The 17,706-nt window shown below is 43.9% G+C and overlaps 1 long non-coding RNA gene across 3 annotated transcripts in view; it reads right to left on the bottom strand.

Moving 5' to 3' along the window:
• Positions 1-743: 743 nt before the first annotated feature.
• Positions 744-17,706, bottom strand: part of LOC139187361 (uncharacterized) — a 103,958-nt gene continuing 86,995 nt past the window's right edge. Inside the window, exons 3-5 of one of the 3 annotated variants that reach the window (XR_011570915.1) lie at positions 3,114-3,210; positions 2,766-2,860; positions 744-1,286 (exon numbers count right to left, since the gene is read on the bottom strand). This is a non-coding gene — a long non-coding RNA (uncharacterized lncRNA). Of the gene's footprint in view, positions 3,211-17,706 lie in introns of all 3 variants that reach the window. The other 2 variants (XR_011570914.1, XR_011570913.1) reach the window with 2 other exon arrangements.

The following is a 17,706-nucleotide window of genomic DNA, read 5'->3' as shown; positions in this document are numbered from 1 at the left end:
TAATGGCATTAAGGTGACTGGATACCCCGGGACTCTTGAACTTTTATCTGTTGGTGAAAAGTATAAATCACCTTGACACCAGATTAGCCTATGGAGATGTTTTCCCTAGAAATCAATAGCTCATCCTCAGTTATCTCCAGCTCTGGAGACAGCCCCAGCCAAGCAGAACAGGCCCCAGGTAGCAGTGATCACCTTACAAGGGAACAGCAAAGGTCAAGCCGGGCAGGCAGGGAGGTGTGATAAGTGGGATTTTTACCCCTCCCTAGTCTGGAATGCGCCTAAGGCAGAATCGGGGTCACCTTCTTGAGATTTTCCATTTTACACAGAAAATAATTCAGGGGTCCAGCTGGGAATGGACTTGAGAAGACTAAGAGACCTTGAGCAAGTCACTCCACATCTCTAGTTTCTTCATCTTTCTGCACTTTCAATTTCTGATATTTTATCATTCCTGGAAGAAGTAAGAACCCAGGCAATGTCCAGAGACATTAGCGAAGAGGCTAATCCTCTGCTACTCCTCCTCCTCCACTCAAGGTGAAGCACTAGGACTGGGGGAAAACGATTCTTACATTTATTCATTCACTCAACAAAGGTTCACGGGCCGTCTTCCCAGGGAGGGGCTCTAAGCTGCAGATTGCAGATGTTTATTAAAGAATGCCTGTGAGATCATCACCTGTGAAAAGGCACGGATGGAAGCTGGGGGTCGTGCTGCAAGGCCGTATCTACATGCATTCCTGGCCCTCGGGGTGATGAAGAGCCGGAAGGGCCTGCAGAGGTGCCCCAGGTTGAGGTGAGAGAGCCAGGACATCACACCCTGCATCCTACAGTTACAGACACGGGCCACCCCGAGAAGGGGGGCTGAACTTGCCTTGGTTACCTCTGCAGCCAAGGCACACTGTGCTGACAGCTGAAGGATACTGAAGATATCACTCCCAGTCGCTGGGACAACAAGTCCCTCTTTGAAAGAGGGTGTGGGTGCGTCTCCACGTCCACCACATCGTCTCTATTACAGACAAAGAATGACAATAACCCACCAGGAAACCAGGAAAACTGAGCCAGAGGCCTCAGATGCCCTTCCAGGTGTGTACAGACAGGCAAAGCAGCTCACACAGGAGTTTAACACACATACACACATACACATACACACACACCAGTGTCTAAAAATAAAGAATTCCCAGGAAAGTCTCACCTTCTCATTCCAACTGGGTATACCCGGCAGCTCTTCTTTTCTCTCTAGGCCTTCAGAAGCTTTCCAGCAGAGACAACTTTATTTATAATACTGAACAATACTTGGAAAGAAAAAGAGCCCAGTCAGAAAAAAATGAGAAGCTCAGCTAGGAATCTTCAAGGCTCCTTGATACATTTCTTACTGTTTTTCTGGGCAGAAATTTTCATTTACAAAATTTCTACAGCTCAATTTGTCTTGTGTTAGTTTTTCATTATTCCCATTTTTTTTTTAAAGCACACATATGTTCGGAACAAATCATTTCCTCTGATTCATGTGTTCAATTAGTTTGGATATTAACTTGAGCTGCCCAACCCATGGCAGTGAGTAAGTGTGCACCTCTGATTCTGAAGTTGCCTAAACTTTCCAGGATTAAATTAGCCTTTCACAGACATCAAGGGGCTGACATAGGGCAGGGGGCATGACTTCTTAGTGTTTCTATTTGTATAATCCAGAAGCCTGACAGTTGGTGGTTTCCCTGAAGGTTGTAAACTCTCTGGGACGAGCTAAATCCTGAGTGATGGGTCAGGAGAGTAAGACGCAGTATTCAAGCTGGGTTGCAAATACCAAAGACAAAAGTGAAGCAAGACTAAGGGCCTCAGGAACCCAGGATGGATGTTTAAGAGCTGGAAGGTGCTCGGGACAATATATCCTATTCCTTCATAAAAAAAAAGGGAAAAAAAAGCCAAGAAAGGTTGAGGAATTGGCCGGATTGCTCCATGTGTGTTAGCAGCAGAGCTGAGATAAAAATTTCTTGGCACCCAAAACAGGGACCTTTCTCTATTCCAACTACAGGAGAATATTTATTGGAGTTGGAAATATTTCAAGGCACAATTGGGCAGGAAGTTATCAGAAATATATTATAATCATAGCTTTCTCATTTTCATTTTATGATCCCAGCAATGAAATGTGGGATTGTTTTAAAGGCATGCAAAGTCCCACAAAGGCTTATGCGGGGATGGGAAAAATCAATAATTTCCCTGATCACAGAGACCAATGGGAAGCCTGCTCCCATCTGGGTCTCTGGAGAACACCTCCGCACATCCTGTAACACCAGAATCAATTCAGTTATCCTACATCATTCTTCCCCGCTCCCAGTTCATTCTTTTCATTTTTCACTGCTTGTCATCATTGATTTCTTACCTGTTTCCCCTTTATTTTCTATTTCCCCACCCCCTAGATTCCCTGGGGGCTTCCCTGGTGGCTCAGACAGTAAAGAATCCACCTGCAATGTGGGAGACCTAGGTTCAATCCCTGGGTTGGGAAGATCCCCTGGAGAAGGGACCGGCTACCCACTCCAGTATTCTGTCCTGGAGAATTCCATGGACTGTAAAGTCCATGGGGTTGCAAAGAGTTGGACAGGACTGAGCAACTTTTACTCACTCTTCACTAAATCTCTACTCCTCTACCTACCACTTCTCTATGTGACCTTGGGCAAGTTAAAGATCTCATGCCTCACTTTCCTCATCTGCAGTACACGTTGTACAAGGATTAAATCTGTTACTACATGTTAAAGTTTATAATGGTGTCACCACATATTTACCTCTCAATAAAATAGCTGTTAGTATAGTCATCTTCATATAATGATGAATCTTCCAGATGATTAGTTTCAGATCATTTCAGCATTCTATGAGCCATCTGAGTGGAAATGGAGTCATTACCAGTCCCATCTTTAAAGACTTAGATGAGATAGACCAAAGCAAAATAACTGTGGAACCCACATATACATTATTGTTTGTAAACAAACATTCAGGATACTAATTGGTAAGAAAAAAAAGCCAAACACACCATTATTTTGAATGGCTATAGAAATCTGAGGATCCTAATTGATAAGCTAATTTACTTACTATTCTTTTAGATCACCAATTTCAGCCCACAAGTAAACATTTACCTTGATTGCTGGCACAGGAAATTTTAAAAGAAAATCAAGGCAGCACGTTGATTGTGACCAAAACTTCTGTTTCATCAGCCATCATCTGTCAGCAGTCCTTCAAAAACAGCAAAGACCAATAAAATCCAAGGGTCTACTAAGTACTACCCAACAGTTACACCCAGAGAGAGCACTCCTGGACGTACTAATCCTCTAAGAACACATTCCTGCTGCCTTTTGCATCTGTATTGAGCACCCATCATGAACCAGCACCAGTACGGACATGCAGGAGGACCACAAACCAAACAAGCTCAACACTGCCTTCATGAAACTTGGAGTCTTGTCAGGGAGAGAGTCAATTAACACAAGATATTTCAACAGGTACAGTGAAAGTCACAGGACCATAGTAATCATAATAAAATACTCTTTTTCCCTGCTGCTGCTGCTGCTAATTTGCTCAGTTGTGTCCGACTCTGTGCAACCCCATAGACAGCAGCCCACCAGGCTCCTCTGTCCCTGGGATTCTCTAGGGAAGAATACTAGAATGGGTTGCCATTTCCTTCTCCAGTGCATCCATGCATGCTAAGTCACTTCAGTTGTGCCCAACTGTGTGTGATCCTATGGACGGCAGCCCACCAGGCTCCTCTGTCCACAGGATTCTCTAGGCAAGAATACTGGAGTAGGTTGCCATTTCCTTCTCCACTTTTTTCCCCTAACCATTCAGTTAATAAGAATAATTGTCTTATCTCCAAGGACCACAGAAAGTAACACAAAAGTTTTTAAGAGGTAAAATTATGTTTGTATGTCCTTAGAATGGTATATTGGAGAAGGCAGTGGCAACCCACTCCACTACTCTTGCCTGGAAAATCCCATGGACGGAGGAGCCTGGTGGGCTGCAGTCCATGGGGTCGCTAGGAGTCGGGCACGACTGAGCAACTTCACTTTCACTTTTCACTTTCATGCATTGGAGAAGGAAATGACAACCCACTCCAGTGTTCTTGCCTGGAGAATCCCAGGGACGGGGGAGCCTGGTGGGCTGCCATCTCTGGGGTCGCACAGAGTTGGACATGACTGAAGCGACTTAGCAGCAGCAGCAGCAGCAAAATGGTATATTGTTCCTAACTCAGCTTCTTCTTCCCATCCAATCAGGAAACTGATTGGCTCCATGGGACTGAGGTTCGTGTTCCATATTCTCCTTCAGTGAAGACTCCATAGGGTACACTGATCTCCAGAAATAAGTATCTTAAAGGAGCATGAAAAAAATACATTTTAACATATGTCTTATTCCATATAATAAGGTCCTCCAATGATGAGACCTGCATGGGTTGTACTTGCTCAGGGAGAAGTGGTGACAACTTGCAGGTGTTAAGACCTGACCTGAAAGAATAGTGGAATAAGACTACGATGACCTTATTTTCCAAACCACAAATCAGGACACAAAGTCTAACAAAGAACTTTTTCCACTTCTGGGGATTAGGCTCTCTGAGAGACGTAGTTTAAATGCCAAAATAGATTGGCATTTCTGGGACACTGAGAGCATTGAATATATGGAAATAACAGGGCAGAATCCTTGAAATCAAGACTACTCTGAAAAAAAAAAGTCAAGAAATCTCAACCTAAAAGAGTCTGCACAAAACACAATCTTGAGACCTGTGGAGATTAAAATCAGAGGAGAAGTGGATGGAAGCAGTGGTTTCTAAGCATGCAATAAGAGAGCAAATGAATCTTGAGTATCCCCAGGTGTAGAGAAAGGGGGAAGAAAAAAAATTCTTTTCAGTTTATAATACCTCTTACCCAAATCAACTGATTCTTTTTATCCCTTTGGTTGAAAATGTGTCCAAATATTTTAAGGTAAAGCAATCAAAATGCCCCTTGATCAACTATTTAAGTAGAAGATGAATCCACATATATATATTTTTGGTTTTGCTCTTTCATTATAAGCACCAGAGGCCCACTGTTTCCCTAAAAATGGAGGGTACACATTTATCAGATAATGAATAGATAGAAAGATTATTAAGGCCTTTCCTTCCATTTCAGCTTTAATCCTGGCAGAAACTGACTTAAAATGGGTGTTTCAAGTTTCAGTTCTGAGAAGAAAGTCTGATCCCTGCTCTTACCATTTCACACCAGTTAATGCCATAGGACGCTGACCCAACTCTGGGTTTTTGCCAACTCTGACCTCATAAATCATGTCCTAAGGGCAACCCATTCCAGTGTTCTTGCCTGGAGAATCCCAGGGACGGGGGAGCCTGGTGGGCTGTCGTCTCTGGGGTCGCACAAGAGTTCGACATGACTGAAGCGACTTAGCAGCAGCAGCAGCAAGCAGTATTCTAGACTTGCTAGCTTCACTAAGAGGTGCTATAGGCAAGTCAGCAATGTGAAAGTTTCCTGCACCATTCTTAAGACAAAGTTATGGATGTCTAACCTTCAAGGAGAATTTTGTAACTCTAGTTCCATTCCAAGTTCACCCAGCTGTTCTACATGTACTCACACCTGTCTCTCAAAGGACAGGAGTTTGAGTAAACTCGGGAGTTGATGATGGACAGCGAGGCCTGGCGTGCTGCAGTCCATGGGGTCGCAAAGAGTAGGACATGACTGAGCGACTGCACTGAACTGACACCTGTCTCTAGACAGAACCATCGGCTCAGAATGTCTTTCAGGAGACGGGAGTTGGCTGTACCTCCCTCCGCCCCTAGGGGGCGCCAAAATGTCTGTTCTGTGCCTGCAACAGACAGGCTATGGCACCTCCTCTCCAATGTCCTCCTGGATTAGCAAAACTCTCCTGGACCCCGCAGGTCTGTTCTTCCTCCTTCAAGTCGGAGGCTACCTATAGCAGAAACTGTTGGTGCCCAGCTCATATTATGTCAGCCCCTCCCAGATCCCACTTGAGATCAATTCTCATAGTTGCCAATAACACCCTGTGACTGGCTGCCAGAAGGAATTCCCTGGCTACAGAGCCATGCTCTGCCCCACATGACAAGACAGGCCAGAAGTGCCAAGGAGACAATGCCTGCAGAACTGGCTCCCACCGGTGAGAGGGAAAAACTGGTGGATAAATATTTCAGTTTCCTCACTTCATTGATGAAACCATTCTGGGGCCTGTTCTACACAAACTCTTGGAGGGTCCATAGTAGGATTGGGTTTCAATTGTCCATAGTGAATATACCTATGGGAATACACCCTTTATTAGCTTTCTCCTCTGCCCCTCTCACTTCTTTCCCACTCTTCCTGCTGCTGCTGCTGCTAAGTCGCTTCAGTCGTGTCCGACTCTGTACGACCCCAGAGATGGCAGCCCACCAGGCTCCCCCATCCCTGGGATTCTCCAGGCAAGAGCACTGGAGTGGGTTGCCATTTCCTTCTCCAATGCATGAAAGTGAAAAGTGAAAGTGAAGTTGCTCAGTCGTGCCCGACTCTTCGCGACCCCATGGACTGCAGCCTACCAGGCTCCTCCGTCCATGGGATTTTCCAGGCAAGAGTACTGGGAGTGGGGTGCCATCACCTTCTCTGACTTTTCCTGCTACCAACTCTCAAAGAAACTATTTGTACCCACAACCTTGTCTCAGGGTCTGTTTTTGTGAAAACAAAGGTAAAAATCAAGGGACCATTTCACCCACCATCCGCAATCTGCTGATACCTCCCACTCCAAAATCTTGCTTTGACATCTTGCTTTGAATGATTCCGAACATGATCCAAGCTCCCAAACGTAGACCATTCCTATTCCTTCACCTATTCTCCTCAGAACCAGCCCCTCTCCTCAAATCTTGCATTCCATAACCTCAGCTGTATCTTATTTCATTTAGTCTTAATGCCTCTTAGGCTTCCTGTAAAAGAATGAAGTTGGCTGCGTGTTCTACTCCCAGAAGCTCACTAGTTTCTCCTGCCAGATGCTTCTTCCCAGGAGCTTTTCCCCAAGGGGTCATGATGTCAGCAGTACTAACTGATGTCACCTCCATGCTTAAGAACACATGGGAGACACAACCATTTAGCTACTAATGGCCGCTGCCAGCACCACCTGCTTCCCCTACCTTGCTTGATCCACCTTGGTTCCCCCATAGAACCGCAGAAACTGAAAAGGCCAGGAACTTGTATTTACAGCCTCTCTTGCAGCTAAGGGTTCCATGGATCCCATTGTTGCCGACAGACATAAGGGAATTTCTGAGACAGCTTTTTTCCTCTCCCAGAAAAGAAAAGAGAATGCCCTTCAATAGGTCTTCCTTCCCACTCTCTCTCCCCCTCTTCCCCAACCCCTCTCTGTGTGTATATGTGTCTGTCTTTGGCTCTCTCCCCAACCCCTTGTGGGTGTGAGTATGACACACACATATGCAGTTACCCTCCTGCCGTCTCCTCTGGACACACTACATACATAAAAATCTTCAGGAACTACAGAAAAAAATCCAGTAAGCATGAGAAATATGATAAGCCAAAAGAATTTCGAGATGTCAACTCCACACACTGACATCATGGAGCTAAGGAATGAACACCAGGACGGCCTGCCTCCAGATTTCTTCTTTGGTAACAAGTGTCCTTTGGGTTCCTCCACTGTTGGTGGAGTTACACTTGCAGCCACAACTATTTTCAGCTCATACTGGGCAAAACAGGGCAGAAGGTGTGTAGGGTTCTTGCTCAAGCAACAAGTATGTATTAACTGCCTGGTCTTTGCAAAGCATGGTAGGGATAGGGAACATGTATAAAGCAAAGTCCCTTCAGAGGATTAGAGAAATTGTGATAAAGAGGCTGCAACGTTGTGGAATCAGCATAGCCCCTGTGCTGACGCAGGGGCTCCCAGGAGAGGGAGGCTGCTGTGGACCACGGCAGTGGGGGGGGATTTCCTCAGTCAAACTCAGAGGCACACAGGATTTAAGTGGATGGAGAAGAACATTCCAAGCAAGGGAAGTCATGGAAACAATGATGCTTGATTTAATTTTATAAGACAACTTGGGAAAGGCAGTCAACCAAAGTGGCTGCAAAAAGGGATGGTGTTGGATATCACTGAGCCCCTGGCACTATTCTTGTGAACAACAAGGACTTGGCTGTTAACATACACTAGCTGCGAAAGGACATGGGGCATCATCTCAGAAGGCAGGGATCACAAGCATGGCCCAACTAAGAAAATAATGATAATGCAATGACAGTTTATTGAATACTGGGCAGTCACTATGGTAAACATTTTGTACAAATTATCTCATGTAATGCTCAATACACTCTTACAGATGGGAATTACATTACTGGTTACTGTGGATAAGAAAACTACGATTTCAAAAATGCTTTTAAACATTACACTGTTCGGAAATTCCCCGGCAGTCCTGTGGTTAGGACTCAGCACTTATATTGTCAAAGACCTGAGTTCAATCCCTAATCACGGGACTAGGATTCCATAGGCCACACAGCGTGGCCTAAAACAAACAAAAATTACACTGCTAATAAGAGACAGGATCCAATTTCAAACTCAGGTGACCCCTTGACTCTGATACGTAGTTGGACCTGAATGAGTATCCTGCCCACAGGCTCCCTGTGCTTCTCTCTGTCACAGCACCGGCCACACTGACTTGCTGACCTGTCTCCTCCAGTAACTTCAGACAACCTGTGGACGTGGACAGTGGCTCATTCACCTGGCGACTCCCACGCCCTCCCAGTGCCTTGAGAGATCCTGGACCGTGGCCACACTGATCAGCATTTGCTGAACGGATCCCAGTCTTCACTCTTAAGTGCTGAGTTGACTCATAAATTGAAATAATCTCCTTAGGTTTAAGGTACAACATCCTGGCAGGGGCATTAAACTAAGGTATGGGTGGCTGACTTTGGCCAACTTATCTGAGAAGACTCCTTCCTCAACACACAGCTTCACCACCTACTCAGTCCAAGGCTGAAAAGGAAGCTTTTGAACAGAAAGTAGACTAAAGGGCTGGTAAGCACCACCAGGACTCTTCCCAGAGCACCGTGCGTGGCTTCAGAACCCACTAGGGAGCAGAAGTGCAAAGGGCAAAAGCGAGCGCAAGAGGATCAGTGGTGAGATGGCCATTACCTAAGGGCTGCTTCTCATCACTGGAGGCCAGCCGAAACACAGGCAGCTTACATTTCAGCCAGGTGGACTGCAGTCAGAGGAAAGGAAAGATATTTAGCCACCACTCATCCATCAAAAATTCACATCATCCAGACTGGTACTAAACACAGTCTAGGTCCCAAGACAACAGGAATGCAAAGTCAGAGAAGGCTGCTCACTGCCTTCTTATAGCCCAACCCCACCTGGCAGACCACCAAGCCAACAACGACCATTCAGGGGAAGGCTGCTTTATTTGGGGCATGCCAAGGAAGTGCTGGAAAAGGGCTTCTCATCTATACTTTTTCTGCCAAGCTCTCTTGAGTACTTCCTCTCTACAAAGCACTGGGCTAGCCACGAGGGTACAAAGATGAGTTACAGACCTATCTAAGACTTCCTAATGGAGGAGCTGATACATAGACTATGGCTTTCCATAAATGTGGTGCAGGGGTACTGAGGAATGAAGAGCCCCAACCGCAGTGCTGTCCGACAGAAAACAGACCACCACATAAGTGACTTTGAATATTCTAATAGCCAGGTTAAGAAAGGTAATAAAAAGCCAAGACATTAATTTTAATAATATTTTGTGTAAGCCAATAACTGAAATATCATTTCAACATGCAACTGATATTTTTTTCAAACTCCCTGTGCTTCAGTTTTTAAAATTAACAGCAATGAAAAATTCAGTTCGTCCTTCTCACAAGCCACATTTCAAGTGCTCAATAGTCGTGTGTGACTGGTGGCTACTGTGTAAGGCAGGGTGGAGCTAGAGGAAATGACACCTGAATTGAGAGTAGATGAATGACGGAGAGTTAACCCAAAGACAGGAAAGGCATTTCAGGCAGGAGGATCAGCCTGCAGGAGGACAGATTCAGAGTGATGAGAGCAGTGAATGTGGCAGAAGAAAATGCAGAGATGCAGGCAAGGATGGAGTCAACTAAATAATGCTTTCTCTGCTAAGCTAAGGAGACAGACTTTATCCACAGGAAGTAAGGGGGAAGGTGTGTGAATTTTTTTAGGGCTGCCGTAACAAAGTACCGCAAACCTGGTGGGTTAAATCAATAGACATTTGTTTTCTCACAGTTCTGGGGTCCAGAAGTCTGAAATCCACGTGTCGGCAGGACTATGATCCCTTGGGAGGCTAGAAGAGAGGACCCTTCCTTGCCTCTTCAGCTTCTAGTGGTACACTGTGTTCCTGGCTTGTGATAAGCCAAGAATTATTTTTTTAACAGTGATGGGAATTATTCACTGAAGGAGATATATGATGATGTAGGAGAGAAAGGAATTGTCATTGTAATAGTCTCAGGTGGGCTGAAGGGAATAGGGCCTAGGATACAAATAAAAGCATTTTTTAGAAAGGAATATGGACATTTAATCAATGGTGACCATGTTAGAGCAGAGAATATGGGAAGATGCCAGCAAGGGCTAAATGGGTTTGTGATTATCTCTGAGTTTCCCTTTTCTTATCTATAAGTGGGAGTCTTATTAGGGCTTTGGGGAGACTTACATGAAATAATTTTGGCAAGTATTTAGAATAAATCATGTAGTAGGTGTTCAGTAAATGAGTATGAGTGTGTATATGAATCAGTCAAGGCTAGGAAGATAACAGATGCTCCTCACTCTATAAGAGGATTTACTAAACACCTTCAACATGATTTATCCTAAGCATTTTACAAAATTATTTCATGTAAGCCTCCCCACAGCCCTACTAATACTGCCATTTTGCAGATGAGGAAATGCAAACTCAAAGGTAATCACAACTCCATTTAACCCTCGCCAGTGTCTTTCCATATTCTCTGTCCTAACACTGTCACTATTGAGTAAATATCCATATTCCTTTCTAAACAAGTACTTGGATTTGAATACCAGCTCCCATTCCTTATAAGAGGATTTACATAGAGGTTTCACAGGTTTACCCAATCACTGGAAGAGCTCAGTGACTGAAGGTTAGGGAAGTCCCACTGGTAAAACTCACTTTGGGCACCAAGTGGGAAAGGTTGCTTCAAACATCAAAAAAGACCACCGACTGTGGCTGCAACTGCCTCAGAGTACTGGGCTTCCCAGATGGCGCAGTGCCAAAGAATCCACCTGGCAATGCAAGAGACATGAGAGACGTGGGTTTGAACCCTGGGTCAAGCAGATCCTCTGGAGCAGGAAATGGCAACCCATACTAGCCTCTCTTATTCTGCCTTCTTTATCTGACATGAGGTACCACTCACTGCAGATAGGTTTTACTGGCACAATTATACAGAAAAAAAGAGCCTGGGAACCCTGCTTGGCATCAGGAAACCAAACACAGTATTCACAGCCTCTTGTACAATGAGCACACCATTTGAGGCTCCAGTTCCTCTGTGGCGAGGAGAGAAAGTCTAGTAGCTTCTCAAGCATTAAGCATGCCACTAACTTCTAACTTGGAGCTGATATACATTAAAAAGAAAAAAATTTAAATACTCAACTATAAGTATCTGTCAGTTTATTCCTCTTAAGTAATGAACAAGCCCAAGTGTTATTCTTAGAATATGACACTGGAAAATAGCTCAAATATAGCAAATATTTTTATTTCTATACAGTGATGAAACACATATAAAAAGGATAAACTAGTGTTGACACCAAAACTAAAACAGCCAGTTATTTCACGAGCAAAATGAATTTATTCAAAGTAGCAGAGAATTGCAATTCAGGACAAGCACGCTATAGCAAAAAGTGATGCAAATCTGGAGAAACAAGAGAGAGGAAAATTCTTTTATAGAGGAAATGGAGAATTTGAGGGGAGCTGTTATAAACAAGGAGGAAATTGGAAGTTTGAACTCTGGTGGCTTTTTATTGGCTGAGTTGCAATAGTCTCCAATTGGCTGAATTGTTGTTGGGCAGAGAGAAAACCTCCCTTCTTCTTGCGGGACTAGTAAAACAATAACCTTCTTCCTGTTGGCAACACAAGGTTCATCTCTTCCTGTTTGGGGTCTGCAGATAGCAATGAATGGTGGGCATGAGAGTTCCCGCCTCCAGCATCCTGACTCTGATTTAAGTGAGATTTCCTTTATTCTTGTTCACATCAGTGATAGTTAATAATTACCACAAGCCATGAATGCCCACTTGGGATTCATCTTACCTTTACAAAAATTCAAGGGGGAAAAGAATTACCCTTTTTGTGTCTATTAAGTTTCCATCATTGTTTTAAATAAATAGTTTGGCTTCTCCTATATTCCCCTAAACTAGTATCTTACCTGTAGGAGAATTTTCTGGCTTGGACAATCTTGTGGATACTCACTTTTGTATAAAATGAAGGATAAAAGAGTTTAAAGATAATGGAAACCGTAAGTCATAGAAACAGAAGTAGGGAGCAGCACTTTTATTAGAGAGATCAAGCTATAACGTATTTATGAAACATACAGCACAGGTTGTAACCCTTAAGAGGCTTTACATGGTAAATAACATGGCATTTGTACTCATATGTAAAATAAATATTCAACATCTTGATGGTAGTGCTAGATGGTAGTGCCACATCAGTGGCAAACTGATGTGTGCATGTTTTAAAAATTGCACATTTAAAAATAGTACATTTTATGTACTTAAAGCAATCCTTTCATTAAAGAGCATATACATGGCAAAAAAAATTGTGGACTTCTAACAGTTATTGACATTAGGCAGTTATGGCGTGCCCTGGGCACTTTATATGCATTTCCTTTTGTTTGTTTATTTATGGCTGTGCTGGCTCTTCGTTGCTGAGCTCGAGCTTTCTCTAGTTGCCGCAAGCAAGGGCCACTCTCTAGACGTGACCCACAGGCTTCTCACTGCAGTGGTCTGTCTCGTTGTGGAGCGCGGGCTCTGGGGCACGTGGGCTCAGCAGCTGCAGCTCGTGCTCTAGAGCGCTGGCTCAGTAGTTGCGACGAACCGGCTCAGTCGTCCTGTGGCATCTGAGATCTTCCCAGACCAGGGGTTGAACCCATGTCCCCTGTGTTGGCAGGTGGACTCTTTACCACTGAGCCAGCAGGGAAGCCAAATATATGTATTTTCTAGTCTAAACTTCTCAGCTGCCTTAAGGAGTGGGTATTTCCATACACTTTTGATAAAGACACAGGCTCTGAATGTTAAAATCACACTAATAACTGAGAGAGCTAGAATTCAAAACTATGAGTGTGGAGTCCGGAACCCACAGTTTTAGCCATCACATTATGCAATCTCAATTTCAATGCCAGGATACGTCTGCCTGCATGCTTTCCTTACAGAGAGAAATCTTTCCCTTTTCACTTGACAGCCAGGAAGCTCATGAATGACTTCAGTGCACAATGTCATTAATTCTAGCCTTCCCTATATGGTTTCTAGCTTCTTTTTTTTTTTCTATGATCCTCTATGTAAAAATATATACATTTCTGCTGGCAATTATTACATATCATCAAATAATATAAAAGAAGTATATAGATACGTCTTCATTTGCTATTATTGATCTAGTTTAAGTCATCATCATTTAGAACAATAAGAGCATCATAAGTGATGAGACGAGAGAAGTTCCAAGTCTAATTTCATATTTAATTTATGTTATTAATTTTCTGATTACTATGCATATTATCTATGAACACCTAGCATTGCTTTTTAAAAAGTATTTCAAAATAAAAATATGCACACAGGTAATTCTGTGATAAATAATGCACATTGATCACAAGTATCCATTCTGAAAACCTGTTAAACATATTGATCTCATTTTAAAAGAAAATCTGCTGGTGATGGAGCCAAGTGATTCACTACTTGAAAGAATAATGAAAATGGATGCAAACTAAATGAGTCGTCAGGCATCCCAAGGACTAATGGAAAAGACGAACAAGTGAATGGTAGAGTGAGAATCAGGTTATTTCTGCTTATACTGCTGAGTCGGTGACTTAAGGACCACTAAATGGGTCATTCTGATGGAATCGGTTGGTTGCCAGGACAGCCTGCTGCAATCATTAGTGAGTATATCTGTGGCCACTTTGCTCAAAGGGTGCCTGAGTTTGTTAAATATATATATATTTATATATATATACTCCTGGTGATTTGGGGAGTGATTTGGAATCCAGATAGAAAACAGACTGTGACGGGTTCAATGACATCCTCATTCATCACCGTCTGTTTTCTGTCTGGATGCCGCCTCATAGACCAGTGTGGGGTCTCTATTTGTGAAGTGTGAATGGTTCTCCCAGACTTTTTCCAGAACGGGGACTTGTCCTCACTAATACTAGAGTCTTGTGAAGCCTTGCTTTATGACCTCAGCCCTAAACAGGCTTTATAATCCAACTGCCTTTCAAGACTTTCAAGTAACACCCAAATTCAATTCACAATCTCTAGGGTCCACCCTCCTGTAGACCTCATTGAATTTCCTCGGACCCCAGCTATCTCTTTCTGCCTGTGTTCACGACCTGCCTAGCCCACAACAGATTATTCCTGTGCTCCCTATGGACATGGAATATAGAAATTCCAGCTGGAATTTCTACTGTTAGCACTTAAACCCGGACCAGAGCCTCAAGCTGTGAGTCTGCCTGGGGGTCAGCTCTAGTAACAGACCATACCTTTCCCTGTCTCCTTTGGTCAGCCATGACCTCATCGAGTCCTTTCATGCAACTCTTATAAAATGTGGCCACGTTTTATAACCAATTATATGCATTTCATTTTAGGTATGCCTATGACACATTTCTGCATTTATTTTATGTAATTTGTATCAGGATCAGTTTCTAGATGAACATTTAACACTTTTAACTGCTGTACTACTGGAGTCTTTGCACTCTAAATGGGAATGTGTCTTTCATACTGACTGAAACAACCATCTGTACCCTCGGCTAACAGTCCATGTTAGTCACAAGGTACAGAATTGAGTTGATGTGTCAAACCCTTCCAGGGCATGAAACACCCTCTCTCTCTGAGAGTCATGGGGACAATTCAAGTTTGCTTGGGTTCTATATACATGGAATTTGATTGTATTCTTTTCTCTTACAAACCTCCCTTGTAACTATTTCTCAAACCCGATCCCAGTTAGACCCAGTTACCCATTTCAAACCCTTTATGTTGTTGGTCAGTCACTAAGTCATGTCCTGACTCTCTGTGACCCCATGGACTGCAGCACACCTGGTTTCCCTGTCCTTCACTATCTCCCGGAGCTTGCTCAAATTTATGCCCATTGAGTTGGTGATACGACCTAACCATCTCATCCTCGGTCATCCCCTTCTCTTCCTGCCCTCAATCTTTCCCAGTATCAGGGTTTTTTCCAATGAGTTAGCTCTTTGCATCAGGTGGCCAAAGTATTTGAGCTTCAGCATCAGTCCTTCCAATGAATTCCAGTCAATCCAATATTCAACCCTGAATATTCAGGGTTGATTTTCTATTGACTAGTTTGATCTCCTCTCAAAAATGTGAATGTTTCTGTCTCTGTGTGTATATTTTCCCCCAAATTCAAAGGAGGCAACATGCCAATTTAAAGCAAAATTGGAAAGGAGAAACTGCCCTAAATGTTTTACAAATATTGCACTGATCCCTAATTTTATTTGGATAACTTAATCTAGAACCACAGTCACATCTTTGCTTTCTCTACCAGGAGCTGTCATACATACTTCAGCCTGGCAGTCAGGGTTCACTCATTCCCTCAATAGGTGAGGATACTTGCATCTGCCTTGTAACACCACCCACAGTGTTTTTTGTTTGTTTTTTGTTTTGTTTTTGGCTGTACTGGGTCTGCATTACTGCACATAGGTTTTCTCTAGTTGTGGATACTGGGGGCTCCACTCTAGTTGCAGTGTGTGGTCTTCTCATCGTGGTGGCTTCTCTTGTTGCAGAGCACAGCCTCTAGGCACGAGCCTCAGTAGCTGTGATGCACTGACTCAGTTGCCCCATGGCACGTGGGATCTCCCCACACCAGGGATTAAACTCATGTCCCCTGCATTGGCAGGTGGATTCTTAACCACTGGACCGCCAGGGAATTCCCAGTGTTGTACAGTTTAGCTTTTGCTTTTGATCTCTTCACTCATTTAATTCTTAGGCCAACCCAGTGAGACTCTATCCTGTTAGGGACCCATAGAAGAATTTTCTTTTGAAGTCTGGGCCCCCAAGACTTCCACGTAAATCAGACTTTGTCACAATCAACCCTATACTGTCACCTAACTTAGTTGCAGCTGTAGGCCTTAGGTTTTAAAAACTGGATGATATAACTTGAATACTGAATATGATTCAGAAGCTTGAATTGGGGCACAGGTGCCATGTTGGAAATATCAGAATATGACTAGCTTTTAAACCATATGAGAAAGCATTATTGGGCTACTTACACATGAACAGAAACTGCCCTGAAAGCCTGGCAGATCTTCACAACAGCCACGAGTACAATCAAGTTAGTGCCATAAAGTGGAGAGCCCCTGGCTTGTGCACTAAAGCATGCAGTGCGGCAATGCCGTCACGTTAACACCTGCTGTGACCAGCCGACAGAAGTGAAGTGGGTCCCCTGACTGAGCAAAGTCAACCAATGCCTCTAACATCTGCAAGTTACAAAGGCACTGACATTACTTAAGGTAGCTATGGCTAATGGTGCTACATTTTTGCAGCATCTGCCAAACACAAGTCTCCTAAAGCAGAGTTAAGATAGAGTAAAAGCCTTAATGAGCCACATCAGACCACGAGACAATAGCTCTATGGTGTGCATCATTCCAGTGGACATTTCTGCCAAAGGAGTACTAAGCACACATTAACACTAGAAAATCTGGCGCCATCTCAAGGAGGCACAGTGCAGGGTAGAAAGTGGAGCTTTACCGCCTTTGCCCTGGTTAATTGGAATATAGAATTCCATGATAAAATTCCAAGACAAATCGGTCTTCTGTGGAAATCTGTTATGGCCCGAATGTTGTACCCGCTCAAAATTCATACATGGAAATCCTCACACTAATACGATGGTATCGGGAGGTAGGGCCTTTGGGAGATGTTTAGGTCATGAGGCAAGTCCTCCTTGAACGGGATTTAGTGCCCTTATAAGAGACCCCACAGAGCTTCCTTGGTGTCTCAGTGGCAAAGAATCAACCTGCCACTGCAGGAGAAATGGGTTTGATCCCTGGTCTGGGAAGACCCCACATGCTGCAGAGCAACTAACACCACGGGCCACAACTATTGAGCCTGTGCTCTCGAGCCTGGGAATCACAACCACCAAGCTCACACGCCACAGCTAAGCCCACACGCCCTACAACCCAAGCTCCACGAAAGAGAAGCCGCTGCAGTAAGCAGCCCACGCACCGCAACTAGAGAGAAAACCCGCACAGCGACGAAGACCCAGCACAGCCAAAAATAAATGAGAGACCCCACAGAGCTCCCCAGCCCCTCCCACAATGTTAGGAAACAGAGAGAATGTAGGAAGCCCTCCCAAACACCAAATCTGAAGAAGCTATGATCCCAACCTCTGGAACTGTAGGAAAATTGTTCATTGTTTATAAGCTACCCAGTCTGTGCTATTTTAACAGCCTGAGCAGACTAAGAGCATTAACACTATAAAATCCAGCACCAACTCAAGGATTCACTGTGCCGGGTACAAAATATTGCTTTACTGCCTATGCACTGGTAATTTGGAATATATAAGTC

This window comes from Bos indicus, chromosome 15 (genome assembly GCF_029378745.1).
Source record: "Bos indicus isolate NIAB-ARS_2022 breed Sahiwal x Tharparkar chromosome 15, NIAB-ARS_B.indTharparkar_mat_pri_1.0, whole genome shotgun sequence".
NCBI classification, from domain to species: domain Eukaryota; kingdom Metazoa; phylum Chordata; class Mammalia; order Artiodactyla; family Bovidae; genus Bos; species Bos indicus.
This window is presented reverse-complemented; position numbering and strand designations above follow the sequence as displayed.